The sequence below is a fragment of the Molossus molossus genome, unplaced genomic scaffold (genome assembly GCF_014108415.1).
Source record: "Molossus molossus isolate mMolMol1 unplaced genomic scaffold, mMolMol1.p scaffold_m16_p_21, whole genome shotgun sequence".
Lineage (NCBI taxonomy): Eukaryota > Metazoa > Chordata > Mammalia > Chiroptera > Molossidae > Molossus > Molossus molossus.
Window position 1 is genome coordinate 44,275,896 of NW_023425357.1, and position 21,189 is coordinate 44,297,084.

At 39.1% G+C, this 21,189-nt stretch overlaps 2 long non-coding RNA genes across 2 annotated transcripts in view; both read left to right on the plus strand.

Moving 5' to 3' along the window:
* Nucleotides 1-1,253, plus strand: part of LOC118639160 — a 23,367-nt gene extending 22,114 nt beyond the window's left edge. The window contains exon 4 of the long non-coding RNA XR_004961152.1: nt 1,136-1,253. This is a non-coding gene — a long non-coding RNA (uncharacterized LOC118639160). The remainder of the gene's footprint in view (nt 1-1,135) is intronic.
* Nucleotides 1,254-11,798: 10,545 nt separating this feature from the next.
* On the plus strand, nt 11,799-20,828 carry LOC118639163. Its single transcript, XR_004961154.1, has 3 exons — nt 11,799-11,942; nt 18,930-19,176; nt 20,662-20,828. It is a non-coding gene; the product is annotated as an uncharacterized LOC118639163 (long non-coding RNA).
* Nucleotides 20,829-21,189: the final 361 nt, after the last annotated feature.

The following is a 21,189-nucleotide window of genomic DNA, read 5'->3' on the forward strand; positions in this document are numbered from 1 at the left end:
GTCAAAGTCCTCTACATGTATTTACTCATTACATCTTGCACTGAAGAGTTAAAATGTATGATAATCCCTATTTTACATATAGGGAAGCTGAGGCATAGAGAGGTTAAGTCACTTGCCTAAGGCCACGTGCCAGTAATGGACAGAGCCTGGCTTTGAACCCAGGATGTCTGGCTGGCGCACCAGAGGCTGCATTCCTAACCAATACAGTGTGCCTGCAGAGAAACCTTGTCTTTTTCTTGCAATTTGCTTTTCCTTTTTAGTCAGTTTGAATGTGGTTTTATATATTTACTGCTGCTACATTTCTTCTGAGAAATGGACTGTTTATATTTTTTGCTCATTTTTTTAGTGTTGTCTTCTGATCATATTACAAAAGATCTCTACTGACTCTTTGTTCTACTTTATCCAATATTTTTTCTGTTGCTTACCTTTTTACTTTCTTTTGTTTTAATATTACCAAATTTTACATTATTGATTTAAGTATAATGAAGCCTTTCACCACCCCAATATAAAACGTCTGTTTTCTGACTATTTAATTTTTTTAAAGTTTTCATCTTTAACCCATGTGGGATAATGTGTGTGTGTGGTGTGAGGAAAAGGTCAAACCTTTTATTTTTCAGTAACACTCACAGGTTCATTTTGTAAATTGTCCATTTTTTGTCTCCATGGTTTGAAATAGAATCTTTGTCTGATGAGATATTCCACCTACATATGCCAGTTCTTTAGAATATTCCGTTTGTTCAATCCTGCAACGTCACAAGTGTTAGCATTATAGCATAAATGTAAGTTTAAATCTTTAAAATGAAACAGATCTACCAAATACACTTAAACTCAAATTATAAAAAGTAATACAATGTATGCTAACAATTTAGAGCTACATAGAGTTGTAGTAAGCAAAGATGGCCACATCCTAATTCCCAGAACCTGTGAATGTTCCATGACTTGGCACAGGGAAATTTGGGTTGCAGGTGGAATTAAAGTCATTAATCAGTTGACCTTAAAATCAGGAGATTCCCCGGATTATCCAGGTAAGCCCAGTGTAGTCACAAGAGTTAAATGCGCAAGAGGGAGGCCAAAGAGCCAGAGCGGCGCACATGGGAAAGAATCAACTGAGCATTGTTGTCTGCTGGCTTTACAGCTGAGTAATGGAGGCAGGAGCCAAGGACCGCGGGTCACCACCTGTCACAGACAAGGCAAGAAACAGATTCTCCCCTGTGGCCCCAGAAGGAACGAAGCCCTGCTGACACCCTGATTTTTGCCCAGTAAGACCCAGTTTGAACTTCTGACCTTCAGAACTGTAAGATAATAATTTTGTGTTGTTTAAACTGCCAAGTTTGTGGCAATTTATTACAGCAGCAATAGAAAACTAGTACAAAGGTGAAAAGTAAAACTGCTCCATTTTCTGCTGTCCTCTCTAGACCCCCATTGTCCAGGTCCAGTCCCGACAGGTTACAACTAAACAGTTATGGGTGTTTTCTTGGTGGGGGGAAAGGAGGTCCTCTGTACAACTACGACTACAGACATTTTTATAGTATGTTTTGATATCTGTTAAGTCTTCTTTATTTTTCCAAAACAAATTTTAAGTTCTCACGCATTTGCTTTTTCAGATGAACATTTGCCTCAGTTTACATTTCTTGTTTGTTTGTTTTATATATAGCTAATGAATGGAACCTGTATGATTTCCATGTTGGGTAATATGTTGAGATTTCCTTTGTAGTCACTGCTAATTTTTGTAAACATTCCATGTATCTTTAAAAGGAAAGTGTAACCCCTCCTTATGAAAAGTATCTTAAGTCTGGTTAGTAAGTCAAGCTTGCTAATTGTGTTTTCCAATACTCTACATTCTTATTTTTATATACCTTACCTGTCAGTCTCTGGGAGCTGTGGTTTTCAGTTCTCTTATATTTTCAAAAATGCATTTAGCCCTGGCCGGTTTGGCTCAGCGGTTGAAGCATCGACCTGTGGACCGGAGAGACCTGGGTTCGGTTCCTACTAAGGGCACGTACCTCAGTTGCAGTTTGTCCCTGGCCCAGGTTGGGGTCATGCGGGAGGCAGGCACTCAATGTGTCTCTCTCACATCGATATTTCTCTCTCTCTCCCCTTCTCTCCCTCCTGCTCTGTCTGAAGCTAAATGCAAAAATGTCCTCAGGTGAGGATAAAAAGAAAAGAAAAAAACCTTTGTTTATATGTTTGATGCTTTGTTTTTTCATGGAGTGAAGGTTTGGTTTTGTTGGATCTTCCTGGTGGATTTACCTTTAATTGGTATGAAATGACTCTTTGTTTCCTTGGTTACAGTCGAAACCTTGGCCTCGGTGTGGCTCTCCTTCCTGGTTTGCCTCAGCCCAGCGGCCTTCGGATTTCTTTACGTCCCATTTTTAGAAGAGGCTGTGTTGTTTCACACTCGTCTTGCCTCTTTCCCTCCGCTCCAGCCCTCAAGCAGTGAGCCTTCCCCAGATACACTTCTCCTTCTGTTTGTGAGCAGTTCTCCATGGCAAACAGTGCAGCGACGACCCCCTGTAGCTGTGGGTGAGAGTGGGATCTACCCGGCAGGCCACTCCCAGCGTGAGCCGAGGGGCCCAGAGGGACCAGCAGGCACTGGCTCGTGGTGTCGGCGGGTCTTACAGGACTGGACAGTGAGTGCCTTCCGGAATTTTGCATTCTCGGTACCTCGCCTAGTCCCAGTCCCGCTGAGAGGCCACTGTTCTCCAGGTATACTATTCAATGGCTGTCAGATATTACCCATCGCCCACTCTGGGTCTTCCTTATTTGTCATCAGGGCCATGAAATTATTGCCGCTGAAGCGTCTCAGAGGAAGAGGTTTTGGATGAGGAATGGGAGAAGAGTGGAGATGTGCAGGGAAAAGTCTAGTTCAAATTTCTCAGTTGCCTAACTGTAATTAATGTACAACTTAGACTTTCTGTACCTGTTAATGACTTGAATTCCAAGGCAAGGAGCTAGCTGTGGAGAAAGCAGGGAAAAGGGCGTGTGGAAGCCACCCTCCACCCCCACCCCACCAGCTCTCTTACTTGTCTGAGTTGATGCAGGGGAATGGTACCCCACTGGTAATTTTCCAGTTGTGCAAAGTTCTGAGACCTCTTATGATTTGGGTCTGTTTGAAGTCAGTTTCATTACAGACAATGTCTTAATTAAACTAGCAAATAGCTAAGAAGGTTCTGAATGTTGCTGGGTGCTTATATTCTCAGAGTTTTGTGGACAGGCAAGAGAATGATCTCCGTGTGCACGTTTCTGAAAGGAGGTGTCCCTGACCATGGGTGACTCACCAGCTATCCCCAGATGTTTGCTGTGGCTGATTGACTTTTCCTGATCTTCCTAGTTCCCTTTCCTATTTCTAGTCCTTATGTACTGTTTGCCTGCAACTCTGGTCCCTTCCTCCAGGTCTCAGCCTAACTCTCAGCTCCCGAGAGCCCCTCCTGGTCCTCCATTTCTCTGTTGGGTACCACCTCTGCCCCTCTCCAGACTGCAAGCTCTGTCTTTTACCACCCTTTTCTCAAAGTCTAATACCTACTTGATAGATCTTTGTTGAGTGAATAAAGCTAATCAAAGCAGGGCTAGATTGTTCTAGACTGGAGGAAGTTGACGTTTTCCTTCTGTCTGGCCTGGAGGAAGCTGCCATCAGAAACACCTATATTACCTTGTAATGTGCCGGATTCATACTGCTTTATGAAGGAGTGAAATTGGAATCCATGTGGAGAGACAGATTCCGTTTGCTTCCCCCCCCCCCCCCACATCTGTGTTCCAGCTGTGATGACTTAAGCTCTGTCCCTTTTGGAGAAAAGTGTGTAGATCAGTGCCCTGGGGTTGAAAGTTAATAATGTTAATAAGGAGAGCTCGCATTTATTGAACATTTACTATGTGTCAGGCACCATGCTACATGTATAACATGCATGATCTCATTTAATTCCCATAAGGAGGTACATTATCCCTATGATTCCTGTTTTTACAAGTGAGGAAACTGAGGCTCAGAGAAGATGAGTTCATGGGATTCATGAATGAGTAAAGTAGGACTTGTACCGGGTCTGTCTGATGTCAAGGCTTCTGCTGGGATAGCCACACTCTGCTGTGTCCTGTGGTGTTCCTTCCTCCATGTTCAGCATCACAGAATCACTGGCTAGCGTCTTGACATCTCAGAGGAAGCAAAGGTCATACAGGTCATCTGTCTGGCCCAACTGTTGGCATTGGGGAGAAAACATATGCCTGACATTTGCAGCCACCAATCATTTTATAGTTGATTCCTCACATAAAACAGCAGGACTTGAATCTGCAGCTCACCAGGGCAAAGAGGAACAAGAGAACTGGCCCCAGATTGTCTTGGGCAAATACACACAGACCTTCATCCACACATTAAAGGAAGCTCTACTCAGGAGTGACTTCAGTAAGTCCAGTGCCAAGCCTGGGAAAGACACCTGGAGGCCTCTTCTGACATATATTTCCTCTGACTTACAATTAATGTAAAACACCTAATATTTTAGTGGCCAGCTTTCTAATTCCCCTGTGCCACTGGGCTTTGAGTTCAATGCAACACTCTTGCAGCCCGAGATTGTGGACTCATGGGACAATGTGGAATAAAAACAGCAGAACATGGTTTCAAGATTTATTATACAATACAAATTATGGGCTAAAATCACAAGACATTTCCCCACCCTCCCCCCAAGTTCATCTGCTCCCATAGTTCCTTAGGTTTGAAAAGGTTTGAGGGCAAGGGAAATACCGAGAAGTAAGTAGTAGATTTCACATCCCAGTGATGTTTTTGTAGCTGCCACATGTGGCCCAGTGTTAAGTAGCTGAACATTACTGCTCGCTGGCTGCCAAAGTCAGCCCTCACCTCCTAGGGAGCTCCTTCTGACTTCAAAAAGCATTTTGTCGGGGTGCAGAGGGGAGGAAACGTGGGAGAGGGTCACTACTTAGGCTGCCAGAATTCACTTTCCATCTCTGCTGTCTGGGTTTCAGAGCCATACAGGAAACAGAGGTGCAGAGGAATTGGAAGGGTATCTTCGTACAAGGTGCTAGAAGCCTGATATTTGCACGAGAGCTTGCATTCTCCTAGCAGCAACAGTTTTTAAAGCATAACTCAATGTAATTTCATTTGGGAAGCTTCCCAGATCAAATGTGCGAAGTATGCTGAATCAGTTAAGAGAATCCTTGTTACATATAAAAGCTCACTTCTGCATTTCTTAAGACAAAAGCAGTCACTTGGAGTGTCTTCCACAGTGCAGGAGTTCCACTGGTGGCAGCAAAGCCAGCCCAAGGGGCACTGCGTGCAGCAGGCAGACGGAATGAGTCAGTATATGCCCTCACTGTGCACAGCTGGAAAGCGTGAATGAGGCTGGAAGAGATTAAACTAGCTGGACACCCCCCAGTCTGGGGAGTCCTAATGGTGTCTAGCCTGTCAAATTGTTGATTTTATTTCTTTTGCCTGTTGGACTTTCTCAGAGCCCAAAGAGTTCTTTAATGCCTTCTAGATAGTTTTCTATATTGAAAATAAACCAACATAATCATTATTTTGTTCTACTTTATATGTTGAGTGAAAATTTAAAGTAATATAATAATTGATTTTTTTTAAATTTTCAAACTTTTGACAGAATTTTTAGCACTGTACCATAAATACATCATTACATGAGCCAACCTACTCCAACCGATTTAATAGAGATGTTAGCATAACTCATTAGATTAAATGAACAGTAATAGACTGATGTTTATTTCAAAATGTAGTCAGTCAACAGATATTTATTGCACAGCACTGTGTGTAAGGAACTGTGCTGGATGCTGTGGGGACTCATGTTCAGGAGGAAATGGCTAACTTAGAACAGTGAAGATCCTCCTGTTATCCCTCTAGAGGGATGCAGAGTGAGTCTTGACCAGGGCTTGGTTATGATTATTTGGGGGAGGACGGGGGGAGCCTCTCAGTGGCACTGTTCTTGGAGTTGTTCCACAGTGTGCTGAGCTGGACTGAGTCAGTCTCTGTTACTCCTACTTCTGTCTCTCTCTCCTTTCTAACCCTTGGGAGGACTGTGGGTGGAGCTGAGCTGCAGGTTTCTCTGCGTGAAGCTAATTGGCCCATTTGGGGCTTTAACCCAGATTCTTAACTTCTTAGCACCTTTCTTTAGACAACTAGGCTTGGCAATTTGGATGCAAATGCTGATTGTCAATCATTAGGAATGGCTTTCTCTAGTGGGGCCACCGAGGGGAAGGGCCTCACTGGCTGCCGCATCCACACTGACTCACCAAAGTGTGAGCTCTGATCATCAGTGTTGAAGCAGAGTTTGGGTGTTATGAGATTGATATGTCCCTTGTCACATTCCAGGGAATAGCTCATGAACCACACACCCCTGACCTAGCCTACTCCATAATAACAGCAATCTTCGGGAGTTACACAGTGCCTAGAGATTGTGGAGCCTTCAATGCAAATGTGGGAGCTACAAACCTATTCTTTGGTGGCACCATTATGTTACTTTAAAAGCCTAACCACCATATGTAATCACACTCTAAAGCACTGGGGATTAGGGCTTCAGCACAAAAATTTGGGGTGACGGACACAAGTCAGCCCATAACTATTGAAGCTTCACAGTTTTTGAACTAAAGATATCATCATTATCTCCATTTTAGAGCTAAAGACATGGGTTCACAGAAGCTGAGTCGTTTGCCTGGTGACCCTCAGGTAGCAAATCTAGCACACTATTTCCATGCTGTGTGTACCAGAGGTATCACTTAGCTTATGAAGTTTAAAAAGGCCCATTGACATTGCTAGATTCTCTTCAAAGGAAGTGCATGTATCAAGATGGTCAGTGGAGCTTCTGCCCCTTATCACTGTGTACCCTCAGCACATTGCTGCACCTCTCTCCCCCTGGTCTTCTGATCTATAAAACGGGGATAGTAATAGTACCTACCTGAGAGGGCTTTTGTGAGGAAAATGTGAGATAATCTATATAAAGTCTTCATAATAATGTCTGTACATGGCAGGTTTTAAATATTTGTCAATAGCTATTGTATTATTCTGAGAAGGTTGCATTTTCATAATGTGACAAAGTGACTTCTATCATTCCATTTCAACATTTGAAATTGTTATTATATGCTGGTTATTCGGATCTGTAGGTTATCATACTTTAAATATTATTATCATATTCAGGGGTTATGTCATTTTACATTGGCAATATGTCAGAGGCTGGTGTAATATGTCAGAAGTGGTCTGATTCATTGCTGTGTGTCATAAATGTTACGTAGCGCTGAGTACCAGAGCGACACTACCTACTTTCAATGCATGTCGGGCATACCAGCAGGGTTTCCAGTTAGGTGACATGCTGAGCTTTTGTAGCAGCAGCTTTCTGGGGAGTCCTGAAAGACCATAAGAGTTGATATTTATTCCCTAAAAACCAGTTTTCAAATGCCCCCCCACCCCCACATGCAAAATGGCTCTGCAATCACTCTGTTATGCAGAGTCCTAAACTGGGCCAGTGGAATGTTGTAGAATGAGGCCCAGGAGAACCCTTGTCAATTGGTGTAAGATGGCTTATCTTTCCAAACAAAGGCTTTTGGGTTCCTGCCCTCTTTTTTATTTAAATTTATTTATTTTTGTTACAGGTGCCCCCTCCCCGCCTATTGACACCCACCTCCCAATTCTGCTCCCCCCCCCCCCATGGCATTGTTGTCTATGTCTATTGGTTATGCTTATATTTATATAAGTTCTTTGGTTTATCTCTTTTCTTCCCCCTAGCCCTCCTCCTCTAAGGTTTGTCAGTCTGAACCCTTCTTCTATGTCTCTGGGTCTATTTTGTTCATCAGCTTATTTTGTTCTTTATATTCCACAAATAAGTGAGACTAGGTGATATTCTGACTGGCTTATTTCACTTAGCATAATAGTCTCCAGGTCCCTCCATGTCATCTCAAAGGATAAGAGATCTTTCGTTATTACAGCTGCATAGTACTTCATTGTGTATATGTACCACAGCATTTTTATCCACTCATCTACTGATGGACACTTGGGCTGTTTCCAGATCTTAGCTATTGTAAATAGTGCTGCTATAGGGGTTCATATATTCTTTCTGATTGGTGTTTCAGGCTTCTTAGGGTATATTCCTAGAAGTGGGATCACTGGGTCAAATGGCAGTTCAATTTTTAATTTTTTGAGGAAACACCATATTGTTTTCCATAGTGGCTGCACCAGTCTGCATTCCTGCCCTCTTTTTAAAAAAACAAAAAACAAACTGAAGGCAAATGAATTAAGGAATATTACAAATGCTTTGTCTGTCCTTAGGTTAGGTAGGCTACTGGAGAATATGTATATTTGATCAACAATGTTGCTTTTTTATTAGAGAAAATAATAGAAATAAATTACCTAATTTACTTAGATTATTTTGATAAAGACACATGTAAAGTTATATTTTTGTATCACAAATTATTCCTATTAGAAAGCCATAACTGAAAATATAGAACTCTTAAAAAGGAGTATTTTTGTCATTAATGAGATTCTAGAGGGAAGATATAAAATTAATTTAAGAGTTTTATGTTTTGAGTCCATTGCAGTCACTGAAAAAAAATGTATGCTGTTCAGTGGTGGGTAATAAGTTTCTTAAAGCATCAGCTTCTAGAAGTTAGTGCATAGCTGCCACTGTAGAGTGCTGGGCACAGTGCCCCACTCAGCTCAACTTGAATAATGTGATTGGATGGTGGAATGGGTGAGCACCATGGTTACAGGCTCCATGCATAAGGCGATGTGGAGAACGCAGCCAGGAGACCAGAAAACGTGAGGTAATGCAGTTGATTCTGTTACCTCTTCCAGGGTTGCATGTAATCATTCTTCCCTTCACCCCAGGAGTTAAAAATTAATTACATCACATTTAAAAATACATCATCTAACTCTCAAAGTATATACAAATTGAACATATTTTATCAAACTAAAGGCAATTTTATCCTGTGGTAATTATACATATCATAGCAAAACAAATTAGAGGGATGTGCTGTAAAAACATTGAGTTTATTGTTTATGTGGATGATGGTTGGAATCTGTTGGGGTGTGTTGGCTTCGGGTATAAGACCAGGAAAGTGTTATAATATAGTACCTCTGTCCAGGTATCTCACTGGGATGGGACTGAGTGGTGACCAGGCCTTTCTGAGCAGGTTCCCACTGCCCCATGACACCCTAACTGTCATACCCCAGTGCCAAGGTTTCTCCTTATGATAAACAGACATGTTGATGGGCATACTAGCTCACACCACTGCAATGCTTCACTCGCTGAAGACCCAGTGTCCTCATGACTTAACAGGCCTCTCTATTGGCCCAACAATTAGTGAGTTGTTGTTTTCAGTGAACATAATCAAACACCATTTCTTGAGTGTCTACTATGCATTAGGCCCTTCACATGCATTCTTATTTCATCCTTGCAGCAACACTTCAAGGTAGACATTGCCCTTTGTCTTTTGTCTTTATAGCATTTTGGACCCTGTTATGGTTTTGAATTTACGTGCATTTAAATTTATCAACAGCCAGGAAATTTGTTGAGAGTTTGACTAGATCTCAAGATCCCTTCAAGTCTAAAGAAAACTCTGTAAATATTAACAACCATAAAACCTAAAGGAATGTGCATCCAGTGGTGGATTTTTGCTGATTTGGGACAGGGGTGGGGATAGGATGAAGGCTGCCTCTGCAGTCTAGGCCTTTCCCACTGCTTCTCTTATCTCTCCTGGGAGATAATCTACTCCATGTGGTAGCAGTGGGACAGTTGAGATCACAATCAAAAGAGGATTTTATTTTATTTTTTAAAATTGATTTTAGAGAGACAGGAAGGGAGAGGGAGAGAGAGATAGAAACATCTATGAGCGAGAATATCGACTGGCTGCTTCCTACATGTCCCCACTGGGGATTGGGCCCACAACCTGGGCATGTGCCCTGACCAGGAATCAAACCTGCGACCTCTTGGTGCATGGGTCAACGCTCAACCACTGAGCCACACTGGCCGGCCAAAAGAGGATTTTAAAAATGTCTTTGTTACTGTTATAGAAGTCATATGGTCCACTACAGTGACTGAATTTTTAAAATTCATTCTCTATCACTGTGCCAACCACTCAAAAATGTGCTGGGTAAGTCTGTTAATATTTGGGGTGAAAGGAAAGCGATTCCAGGAGGGGTGTCCTCCCTAGAAGTCTTGGTGAGCTCGAGGATACTCTTGACTTCTTCAGAAGACGAAACAAGAAATCTGAATGAAGACATTAAAATACCTTGAGGTAGCTTTAAATAATGTATGATATAGTTTTACATTTTTTCTTAAACATGGATCACCAGATTTGTCAGTTTTTACAGCTATAAAACTTAAACAATTAAGAAAAACTCAGTCATCAAAATTATAGAGCTCCTCAAAACCCTGATGTGCATCCGAGTCACCTGGGGATCTTGTTAGAATGCAAATTCCGAGTCCACTGGGGCTGGGGCAGCAGGACTCAGCTCTGCATTCCTAACACACTGCCTGTCCTCAGACTCCAGGGTGGCTGGGATCTAACATACACAGCTCATGGATATTTCCTCTTTGCTCGAGCTCTTCTTCCTCTTTCCTCCTCTGGATGCATGGTCTGATAGTACTTTTGTGTGCATAGACACATGCTTTGTATATGCCTTTTCTATTTCTGCTTTCTAAAACATTAATTGAGAAATAGGCCATTGTCACAGAAACCACAATTGAACTTCATGATAAACCATTGCATGCAAAGGCAAGGCATTGACAAATTGATACTTTCTTGCTTGGTCATGCCTGATTTAAGAAAATGAACCCAAAATAGGTTTTCTGAATTGGAAATTGACTTCAACCACATTTAAATTGTTCCCCTTTAAAATATTAGCAGCTGAGTGCATAAACCAATATTTATTTTCTAATCAAAGATTTGCAGCAGATGAATGAAAGAAATGGAGGAGGAAAGCTTCGAAATGTTTCTAGTTATAGACATGGAAATAGGATATTTTATTTCTTTAAATGGCAGGCACAGGCCTCAACTAAAATTCATCCGGCCTTGGGAAGAGGAAATTATATGAAAAACTGACCATTGTATAAAAGTCCAAGGCCAGCAGCACCTCTCTGCCAGCGATCACAATAAATATTATTCGGTGGAAAAAGTTGAAGATCCAGCTATGTTAAAGGAGAACCTATTAACAAAATAATTGTATAGAGAAGGCTCCTTAAGAAAAGCTTCCAAAATTCCATTATCTTAACTGTCACTCGCCACTCGGAGTTGTCTTGGCGCTGTGTGTTTTCATGAATTACCCGAGCTGTTTGTTTTTCCTTTATCAGTCATCACCTTGTCAGCTGGGCCATTCATAACAACTTTTGGCAGCTCATCAGGGGAGTTCAGAGCTTGAATAAGGACCCTATCAACTCTCACACCTCATTGTGTGAAACTGTTTACCAGCATTGCCTTTTTCTGTAAATATTACAAGCAGAGCCCTGAAAGGAGAGATGTGTGAAAACAAAATGGCCTAACCTTGTCGCAGCTGGCTGAGATGGCAGCTCTGGGCTGGCCGAGAATTGCAAGTCCTTGTGTTTTCATTTATTTGACTGAATAGTACCCAGTCACTGGTCTTCAAGTCTTGTGTACGCTGGTTAATTAGACAGTATTTAATCTGACTTAACGTTTGTGTCATTTTGGTGAAAGTGAGACTTTGTAATTAGGGAGTACAGATTGGCTTCCTGTCACAGTTCTACTCTCTTACTCTAATTTAATGCACACTTTCCAGTGCCCTGTCACACTTGATGTGAGTCCCCCCACTGTCTTTTATGCTTGACTAGTAACAAGGTGGCCCAGATACAACCAACAGCAAATGGACTCGGTCTCCTGGACTTAACCGCCTGAAGTTTCTGCCAGATTCACCCACCAGAAATAATTTTCTATTTGAAATGAATGTCAGCAATTCTCTATTGAAGCTAACACCGGTGACCTGCAAATGGGTATGAATTTTTTTATGGTCTTTATGTTTACGGAAGTTATATATGCCTGGATTTTAAAGTGTCAAATAGTCCCTAATTGTGTGGGAAAAATAGTAGGCTCCCCAGAGGCAACCGCTTGCAGCTCTCATGGCAGAATCTTTAGAAAATAATTTCACAGTGAGAAATAGGTTATTTGCTTTGCCTGTTCTTGAATGTTGTATAGGTGGAATCATGTTGTGACTTGCTCTTTTCACTTACCATTAAGGGAATTTTCAAAGTACTCTTCTTTAAAAATCAAGGCATAAATTATATACATTGAAATGCACTTATTTTAAATGTACGTTTGATGGGTTTTAACAAGTGAATACACTCATGTAACTGTACACCAATCAAACTGTGGAACATTTCATCACCCCAGAAAGTTCCCTCGTCCACCTTTGCAGCCTGTCCCTCTCCAGGGGACAATCACTTCTTTCTCTCATCATAGTCTATCATTGTAGATTAGACTTACCTGCTCTATATGGCATTATACAGCCGGTACGCTTGGGTCTGGTTTCTTTGGCTCAAGATGATTCTTTGAGAGTCATGCAGAGATTTACTTCTTGTAACTCCCAAGCAGTATTTCATTGTATGAGTATACCACCATTGGTTTATAAATTCAAGTCATTCCAGTTGTTTCCAGTTTGAGGCTATAACTTGTCTTTTTATTATTGATTTATAGTTCTTGTCTGTTCTAGATAACAAGTTCTTTGTCAGGAATAGGCTTTGCAAGTATTTCTCCCCGCCTGTGGCTTGTCTTCTCATTTTCTTAATGGCATCAATTGATAAGCAGAAAATCTTAACTTTAATTATGTCCAGTTTATGATTTTTATGATTAGTGCTTTTTCTGTATCCTGTCAGAAGTCCTTGACAACCTCAAGATCCTATCGATACTCTCCTGTTTTCTTAGAGAAAACATTGAAGCTTTATAGTTTCTGATTTCATGTTAAGGTCCTTCTATTTCAATAAAATTTTTGTGTATGGTGTGAGGTAGACATCAAGGTTTTCTTTCTGTTTTTAAAATATGGATTTCCAATTGTTCGAGCATCATTTGTTGCAAAAACTTTGCTTTCCCCATTGTGTGTAAGAGAGAGAGTGTGTGCGCACATGAGGGCACCTTTGTTCAAAATCAATTGACCATATATACTGGATCAATTTCAGTGCTTTATTTCATCGACTTGTTTGTCTGTCTTTATGCAAATAATAGTGTCTTATTGTGGTTTTAAAGTAAGGCTTCAGAGCAGGTAGTGCAAGTTCAACATTTTCAGGTTATTTTGACAATTCATCTTTTGTATTTTTATATACATTTTACAATCAGCTTGTTAATTTTTACTAAAAGCCTCCTGGAATTTTTATTAGGATTACACTGATTCTATAGAGCAATTTAGGGAGAATTGATACTTTAGCAATATTAGTTTTTCTAATCCATAAGCATGTTATATGTTTTAAGTTTTTATTTACTGTCTTCCTGCAATATGTAATAGTTTTCAGAAATTAAATTTTATAAATCCCTTTTAAGTTTATTTTTGAGTAATTTATGTTTTTTTCTGAGTGAATTCCTCTTTAATTTTATTTTCTAATTGTTTGTTGGTAAAAACAGAAATGTAGTTAAATTTTGTACACTGACACTGCTACACGTGACTTTGCTAACTTCACTTTTCAGTTCTGGTAGTTATTGGCGGGGGCGGGAGGGCTAATATTTCTTAAGATGTTTTATATATAAAATCATGTCATCTGCAAAAAAGGCAGTTTTGCTTTTTTATTTTTAATTTGTAAATCATATTATTTTTTACATTGTTGTACTAGCTAGGACCTCAGGTATATAGTTGAATAGATGTGGGTAAAGTGAACATCTTTCTCCTGGACTCAGAAGCATTTAATATTTCACCATTAACAATGACATTAAACTGTTGATTTTTTGTATATGCTCATTATGAGGTTGATGAAATTCCTCTTCCTCGTTTTTTCAGAATTTTTTTTATGATGAGTGTGAAATATTTTTTAAAATGTTTTTGCATCAATTGAGATATTAGTGTTTTCTCTGATACTGTTAATGTGTGATGCATTATAACTATTGATTTTATAATGTGAAACCCATCTTGCAATCCTGGCATTAGCTCCATTTATAAATAACATTTATCCATTTCATATAATACTGAATTTAGTGTTTTAACATCATATTGAGGCCTTTATATTTATTCATGCTGGATATTGGTCAATAATTTTTTTTTCTTGTAATGTCTTTGTCAAGTTTTGGTATCAGAGTTATGCTGGCCTCATAAAACAACTTAAAAAGTATTTCCTTCTGTTTTTTCAGAGATTTTATGTAATGCTGGTTCTAGTTTTTTCCTTAAAACTTGGGTAGAATTTATGAATAAATCCATCTGTGCCTGGGTTTTTGTTTTTGTTGTTGTTGTTGAGAGGTTTTTAATTATGAATTCAATTTTGGAAAAAATATATAAAGGTATTTGAATTTTTCTATTTCTTCCTGTATAATTTTGGTAAGATGTGCTTTTCAAGGCATTTGTCCATTTGCTGTAAGCTGTTGAATTTATAGGCATAAAATCATTAATGTTTTTGTCTTCTTGGGAAATTGAATCCCTTTTCATTATGTAATAACCCTCTTTATCACTGGTAATATTTCTTGTCTGAAGTCAACTTTAATTTTAATAAAGCTATTTCAGCTTTCTTTTAAGTAGTGGCTGCATGGCATGTCTTTTTTCATCCTTTTATTTTTAACCAATCTATGTTTTTATATTTAAAGTGGTATTTCTGTAGGTTGCATATAGTTGGGTCGTACTTTTTATCTAATGTAACAATCTATGTTTGATTTAGTGAGGTTTATATTTACTATGATTATTGATATGGTTGAATTAAAATCTACCACCTAACCAACTGTTTTCTATTTGTTCCATTTGTGCTTTCTTTTTTTCTCCCTTTTGATTGAAAATATTTTATGATTTAATGTTATTTCCACTTTTGAATTATCATGTATACCTCTTTTGAAACTTTAAATAATACTCTGTTCCATATGTAGTATAAGGACAATAATATATCCCCTATTTCTCCCTCCCATTCTTTTTCTATTGTTGCTACATATTTACTCTTACATACGCTATAAATATACAATACTCCTATTTTGCTTTAGATAGTTATCTTTCAAAACAATTGAAAGGAATAAAACATGAATTTTAAACTTTATCTTTCATTATTGCTGTCCACTGCTCATCATTTCTTTGTGTAGATTCAAATTTCTGTCTACTGTTACATTCCTTCTGCCTGAAGATTTTTTTTTTTTTTTTTTTAACAATACTTATAGTGTGGATCTACTGGTAATGAAATTACTCAGATTTGTTTTTGGGTTTTGATTCAGGAAAGTCTTTATTTCTACTTCCTTTTGAGGGATATTTTTGCTGGGTATGGGATTCTGACTTGACAGGTTTTTGTTATTATTCAGCAATAGAGATAACATCTCATTATCTTCTGTCTTGCATAATGTCCATGGGAAGTCTATTGCAATTCTTATTGTTAATCATTATTCCTCTATATGGAATGTGTCTCTTTTCACTGTCTTCATAATTTTCTCTTTGCCTCTGGTTTTCAGCAGTGTGAACATGATATACCTGTGGTATGAGAGTCCTTTTGGGAGGGGAACATTTATTGTACTTGATGTTCTTTGAGTATCTTGGAACTGTTGTGTGGTATCTGCCATTTCATTTTTGAAAATTCTCTGTTTTATTTCTCCTTATCTTTTCTTTCTGGGATGCCAATTACACATAGGTTGGATATTTTTGTTTCCTCCCATATCTCTTGGATGCTGAGTTGTGTTTTTCCTTCCACATCTCATCCTTTCCTTCTAAGCAGTAACCAGTGCCAGAACTGTTATAAATCCAGTTAAATAAGTGATGGTCTGACTGAAGACATTTTGTTGTTATTGTCTCCTTGTAATTCTCCAAATCCTTATGGGATTATCCTCTTAAAAGATTGTTTCCTGCCATCTTAGGACTGGAAGTAGATGCATATGTGCAATCTGCCATCTTCACCTGGAACTCAAGTTTGAATTTCATTATTTAAATTAAGCTTAAGTGGTTAAAAAAAAAAAACTAACAAGTGGTGATAAGGGCTAAATTTTATATTATTTTTTATTTTGTTTTATTTTTTATCCTTAACCGAGGATATTTTTCCATTTTTTGTTCAGATAGAGCGGGAGGGGGAGAGAGGAAGAGAGAGAGAGAGAGAGAGAGAGAGAGAGAGAGAGAGAGAAACATCGACATGAAAGGACACATAGAGTGGCTGTCACCCACACAACCCAACCAGAGCTAGGGACAAACTGCAACTGAGGTACGTGCCCTTAGCGGGAACTGAACCTGCGTCTCTCTAGACTGCGGGCCAACACTCTAACTGCTAAACCAAACTGGCCAGGGCTAAATTTTATATTATTTTTGAAATTAATTTATTATATCTTATTTTCTCATTTTAATGAATTTTGCATTAACAAAAATAGAAGAAACACAAATAATAATAGCTACATTTATTAAATACTTATGTGCCAATGTTGTAAATGCTGCTATGTATTACCTAATTTAATTCTCATAACAGTGGTACAGTATAGACACTCTCATTATCCTTGTTTTTATAGATGAGGATAAACTGGCACAGAAAGATTAAGTAATTTGTCTAAAGATACAGAAATAGAAAGTGATAGACTTGGCTTCTTAGCTACTATATACTAACTGCCTTCAACAAATGGGAAGATAATGGCTTTTAGGTGATTTCTTTGCTTTTGGTCTCTGCTGTCCTTCATGTAGTACTGTTACCTCTCCAAGAATCTTAATTTATTAATCAGCAAGTACATATTTAGTGCCTGTTATGTGCCCAAAATTGTTTTGTTTACAAATACAGGAATAAGGGACAAATACAGTAAACACATAATTTAATGGCAAGGCTGTTTCCTTCTCTTCCAAAGAGAAATCCCCACAAATCTGAAAATAAGTTTTATGGTACAAAATGGTATCACCATTCAGACAAAGTAAAGCTGGATTTGATCTGGGAGCTTAGAAACCATGGAAAACACATATAAATATTGATATTATTCAAGAGTTTACTTAGCTTCTGGATTATCTATGCTGCTTTTTACTTTTCCCTTTACCTCTTTTTTTTTTACATCCTAATTCTTAGCTATTGTACTGCTTATAAATATTTCTTCTACAGAACAAAATAAGAAGGCAAGACCTTTGTAAAAGTTTAAAGTGGGAAGAGTCTAAAATTCTTGAGCTAAAAGGTATATATATATAGATGTCTATCTGTATATATGTATATATATACCTTTTATCACAACCATCTTCTTTTCCCATCAAGATGATTCATTGAGAATTAACATATATTAACATTAGATGTTCTCTAGTATTTCTGAAATAGCTGTTAGTAAACAAAGGGTTTATAGATGAAATATTACTTTTAGATATTGGCTAGCACATTATCTGAATCCTGATAGGCACCTAACAAGTATTTGTCGTTTTACTGATTGAGTGAATGAAAATAAAGGGCTCTTAAGGTGAATCTTTTTATAAACAATAAAGAAAGTCCTCATGAGTTTGTATTTTAATCTAAGAGATTTTTTCCCTAATGCAAAGCACTATAACATACCTTAAAGAGAAAGCTGTAGTTTATTCTTTAGCCTTATCTGGAAGCTCTGTAGGATTAAGGGACTGGATTCATCCATAGCTAATGATCACCCTCTCCCTAGAGCAGTACCTGGCAGACAGTAAGCACTCAATAAATATTTGTTAGTATATAATTTGAAACTAATTCCCTGGGGTAGGTTCTAGATGGAACTAACAGTAACAGTAGAACAGTTCAGGGAAAATTTGATAGCGTAGTGGTCAAAGCATGCACTTGGGAGCTCTGCAGACATGAGCTCTTGTCCTGTATCTGACACTTACCAGCTGTGTAACCTCAGGAAAGTTGAGTGACCCTCCAAGTCTCAATTTTCTAGTCATTCAATTCGGAGTAGTAACAGTATTTCATGTGTTTGTCATGAGAGTTAAATAAGAGAGTCCACATCAAAAACATATGTCATGGATAGTAAGTGCTCAACAAATAGCAAATAGTTATTGTTACACAGAGATTTCAGGAGTTGAGGCTGTGGCCATTTATTTGGATCTATAAAGAACTTTGACATAGTGGAGAAACCTAAAACAGAGCTGTTTACATCTTCCTCTGTTTCCCTTTCTTGCTTTAGGAATTGTGAGTGACATTTGTTTGGGTATAAGAGTATGTGGGAAGAGATGGGATGGGATGGGATGGGATGGGATGGGATGGGATGGGATGGGATGGGATGGGATGGGATGGGGGCTAGAAATCCTTCCCACTTTTAGAGAAATGCCCTCTACCAAGGATTTATGCTAACAGGGGAACATAGGTCCACCCTATCAGCTGAGGATGAAAAGAACCAGAGACAATGGGATATGGCTCAGTAATGAGTTCTCATTTGTCAGGTGTCAGCTTGCTGATATGGTCTAAGGATATGGTGTTACAGTAATTCTTATAAAAACTGGTAATAACAATACCATTTACACGGCAGTTTCTCTTACAGTTTCATAGCACTTCCACACACTGTTAACTCCACCACAGTCTGTGAGGAACTGAAGTAAATAGTATCATTCCCATTTTATAGATGAGTAAATGCATTCTGAGAAGTGAGATGACTGTGTCCAAGGTTGTGCAGCTACAGTATTTGACTTCAGACTTGAACCCGTCTTCACTCTGGGCTTATTATTTTTTTTCTTCATGAAACTAGGCAGCCTGTTTGTTGTACAGAATCTAATTATACTGACTATTAAGGATGTTTGCACACATGCTAGACCCTTAAGAATTTGTGTTAATAAGATCATTTAGTAATTGGTTGCAGCGACTAAGAGAGGCAGGCTGTTTTTTAATTAAGCCTTATATCTCTTTTTGGTCCAACAGGGAACAAAGTTTGCCATACTGATACGCCAAATCTTTCATGACGTCAATAAGGCAACATCCACACTGTTTGGTTAAAAGACCGTCTTCCAGGACCCTGGTTGTGCAGAGGAAGCTGTGGTTTTCCTAGTGAAGTGACTGTGCTTGTGTCAGCCAGCCTCTCCACGGAGGGTCCGAAGCTGCTGAGCAGAGGGCTCTCCGGACAGACAGCAGTGAAACGCTAGCAGGTGCAGCCTCACCAGCAGATGAGGTACTGACTGTGTCCTTTGCATCTCAGTTTATTCCAAGTTGTTACGTGGAGTAAATCCTACTGATTCTAATGAATGCACTCAGTGTCTGTGTTTTGAATGGAACAAAAGAGGGAAAATATTGATACCCTGTAGCCACATAGAAAATCTGCCTAAAGTGGAATCTCTTTCTCTATCATGAATAACATTAATCTTTACAGTTCTCCAAAGTAATTACTGTATAGTCGGCTTCCTGTTTGTGTGAGACAGTGTTATCCTTTATATGTTTCCAGGTGACAATTTGTTTCAGGAAGAATTCACTCCAGAAATCACTTTTAAGATTATTATCAAATTCCTTAATAAAGAATCAGAAGCCAAGCTGGCTAGACTTAATTTGCAGAGAGCCAGCTGGCAATGGGCTAATCCCATCCCTCCTAGATTCGGAACTGTCAGAGGGGATTGATTGAGAAAGATACAGGGGCTGTTGTCCAGTCCAGATCTTCCAAGGTAAGGGCATCAGCCATGCCAGTCACCTGTTTATCCTGAGCCTGCCTGGTGCATTTCAAGGCATATGAGTATGTGATCCTGATCCGTGCCTGCTAATGAGCTAGAGCATGATGGTACCAGTGAACACGGTGTCGCAGCCACTGTGCTCCATCCTCTAAATAATCTCATTTTGTTCCAAAACAACAACTGGAAATGGAAAGAATCATTACATTTTACACATTTTGAATTAAGAGCTTGAATAGATCATGAGCCTTCTCCAAGGTCACATAGCTATAAAATGGCAATGTAGGGACTTGAACCTAGTTGTGGCCCCCAACCATCACCCTCATTGTCTCTGCCAAGATCATGGCTTCCCTGCTGTAACTTGGATCTGGAAATGTGGGCCTGAGAGAACTCTTAAATGTGAAATTATAGTTCTTTGCCTTACTGAGGTTCTTATTTAAAAAAAAAAAAAAAAAAAAAAAAAAAAACCCAGAGGAAGATTTCATTAATATATTTATTTAACATTTGTGTACAATATTTACATTTACAAAATGCTTTCTTAGTGTAACAGAATAGGCAGAAATTTTTATTTGGGCATGTAATTGTTTTCTCTTTCATATTCATTTATGCTTTTGATTTATATAGTATGTTTTCTACTTGGTCTTCTGAGATCATGTACAATGGTAACAAATTTAAAATAAGATTAATAAAAGATTACTTTGTATGACTCCTAGGGAAAACTGACGAGGGCCATGCCAGTCTCTGTGTTTCATAAACATTATGCTAAAGAGCCTAGATTGTCCCCAGAATACTGTCTGTAATACCAGCTGTGCTTGTTTATGGTGCTTTAAAACTACACGCAGCTCCTATTCCCCATGTATGTCATGGTGTTCACGTGTTGCCCTTCAGGTGGTCGGGTCGTCAACATTTTGGTTAAGGAACTGCTGTGAGCATCATCCTCACTCTGCCCTTTCCTCATTGCTCATCAAGAGACAATCTTCCATGGAACTTTCTTGCAGATTCCTTTTGCCTGGAAATCTCTCTCCCCAAAGAGGCCACAACTGCCACCTTCTCCTCATTCAAACCTGAGATCAAGGGGCACCTTCTCCCAGAAGCCGCCAGTGGTGCATCCTGGTACTCTTGCATTTGCTTTTTAGCATGTAACACTCTTTGTTAAGAAGCCTAGAGTCCCAGGGTTTGGTGAGAATAAAATGCTTTAAAAATATTGGTAAACTAGTATTTTTCATTGTTAAGTTGCTGTTATCTGCCGTAAAATTAATTAATTAAAGAACCTCATTAGTGTAAAGTAATCTAAAGGCTTAAAATATACTTACTGTCTTGTGGAGGGCATGCAGACATTGGGCTGGGGCAAATATACTTACTGTCTTGTGGAGGGCATGCAGACATTGGGCTGGGGCAAACATACTTACTGTCTTGTGGAGGGCATGCAGACATTGGGCTGGGGCAAATATACTTGCTGTCTTGTGGAGGGCATGCAGACATTGGGCTGGGGCAAATATACTTGCTGTCTTGTGGAGGGCATGCAG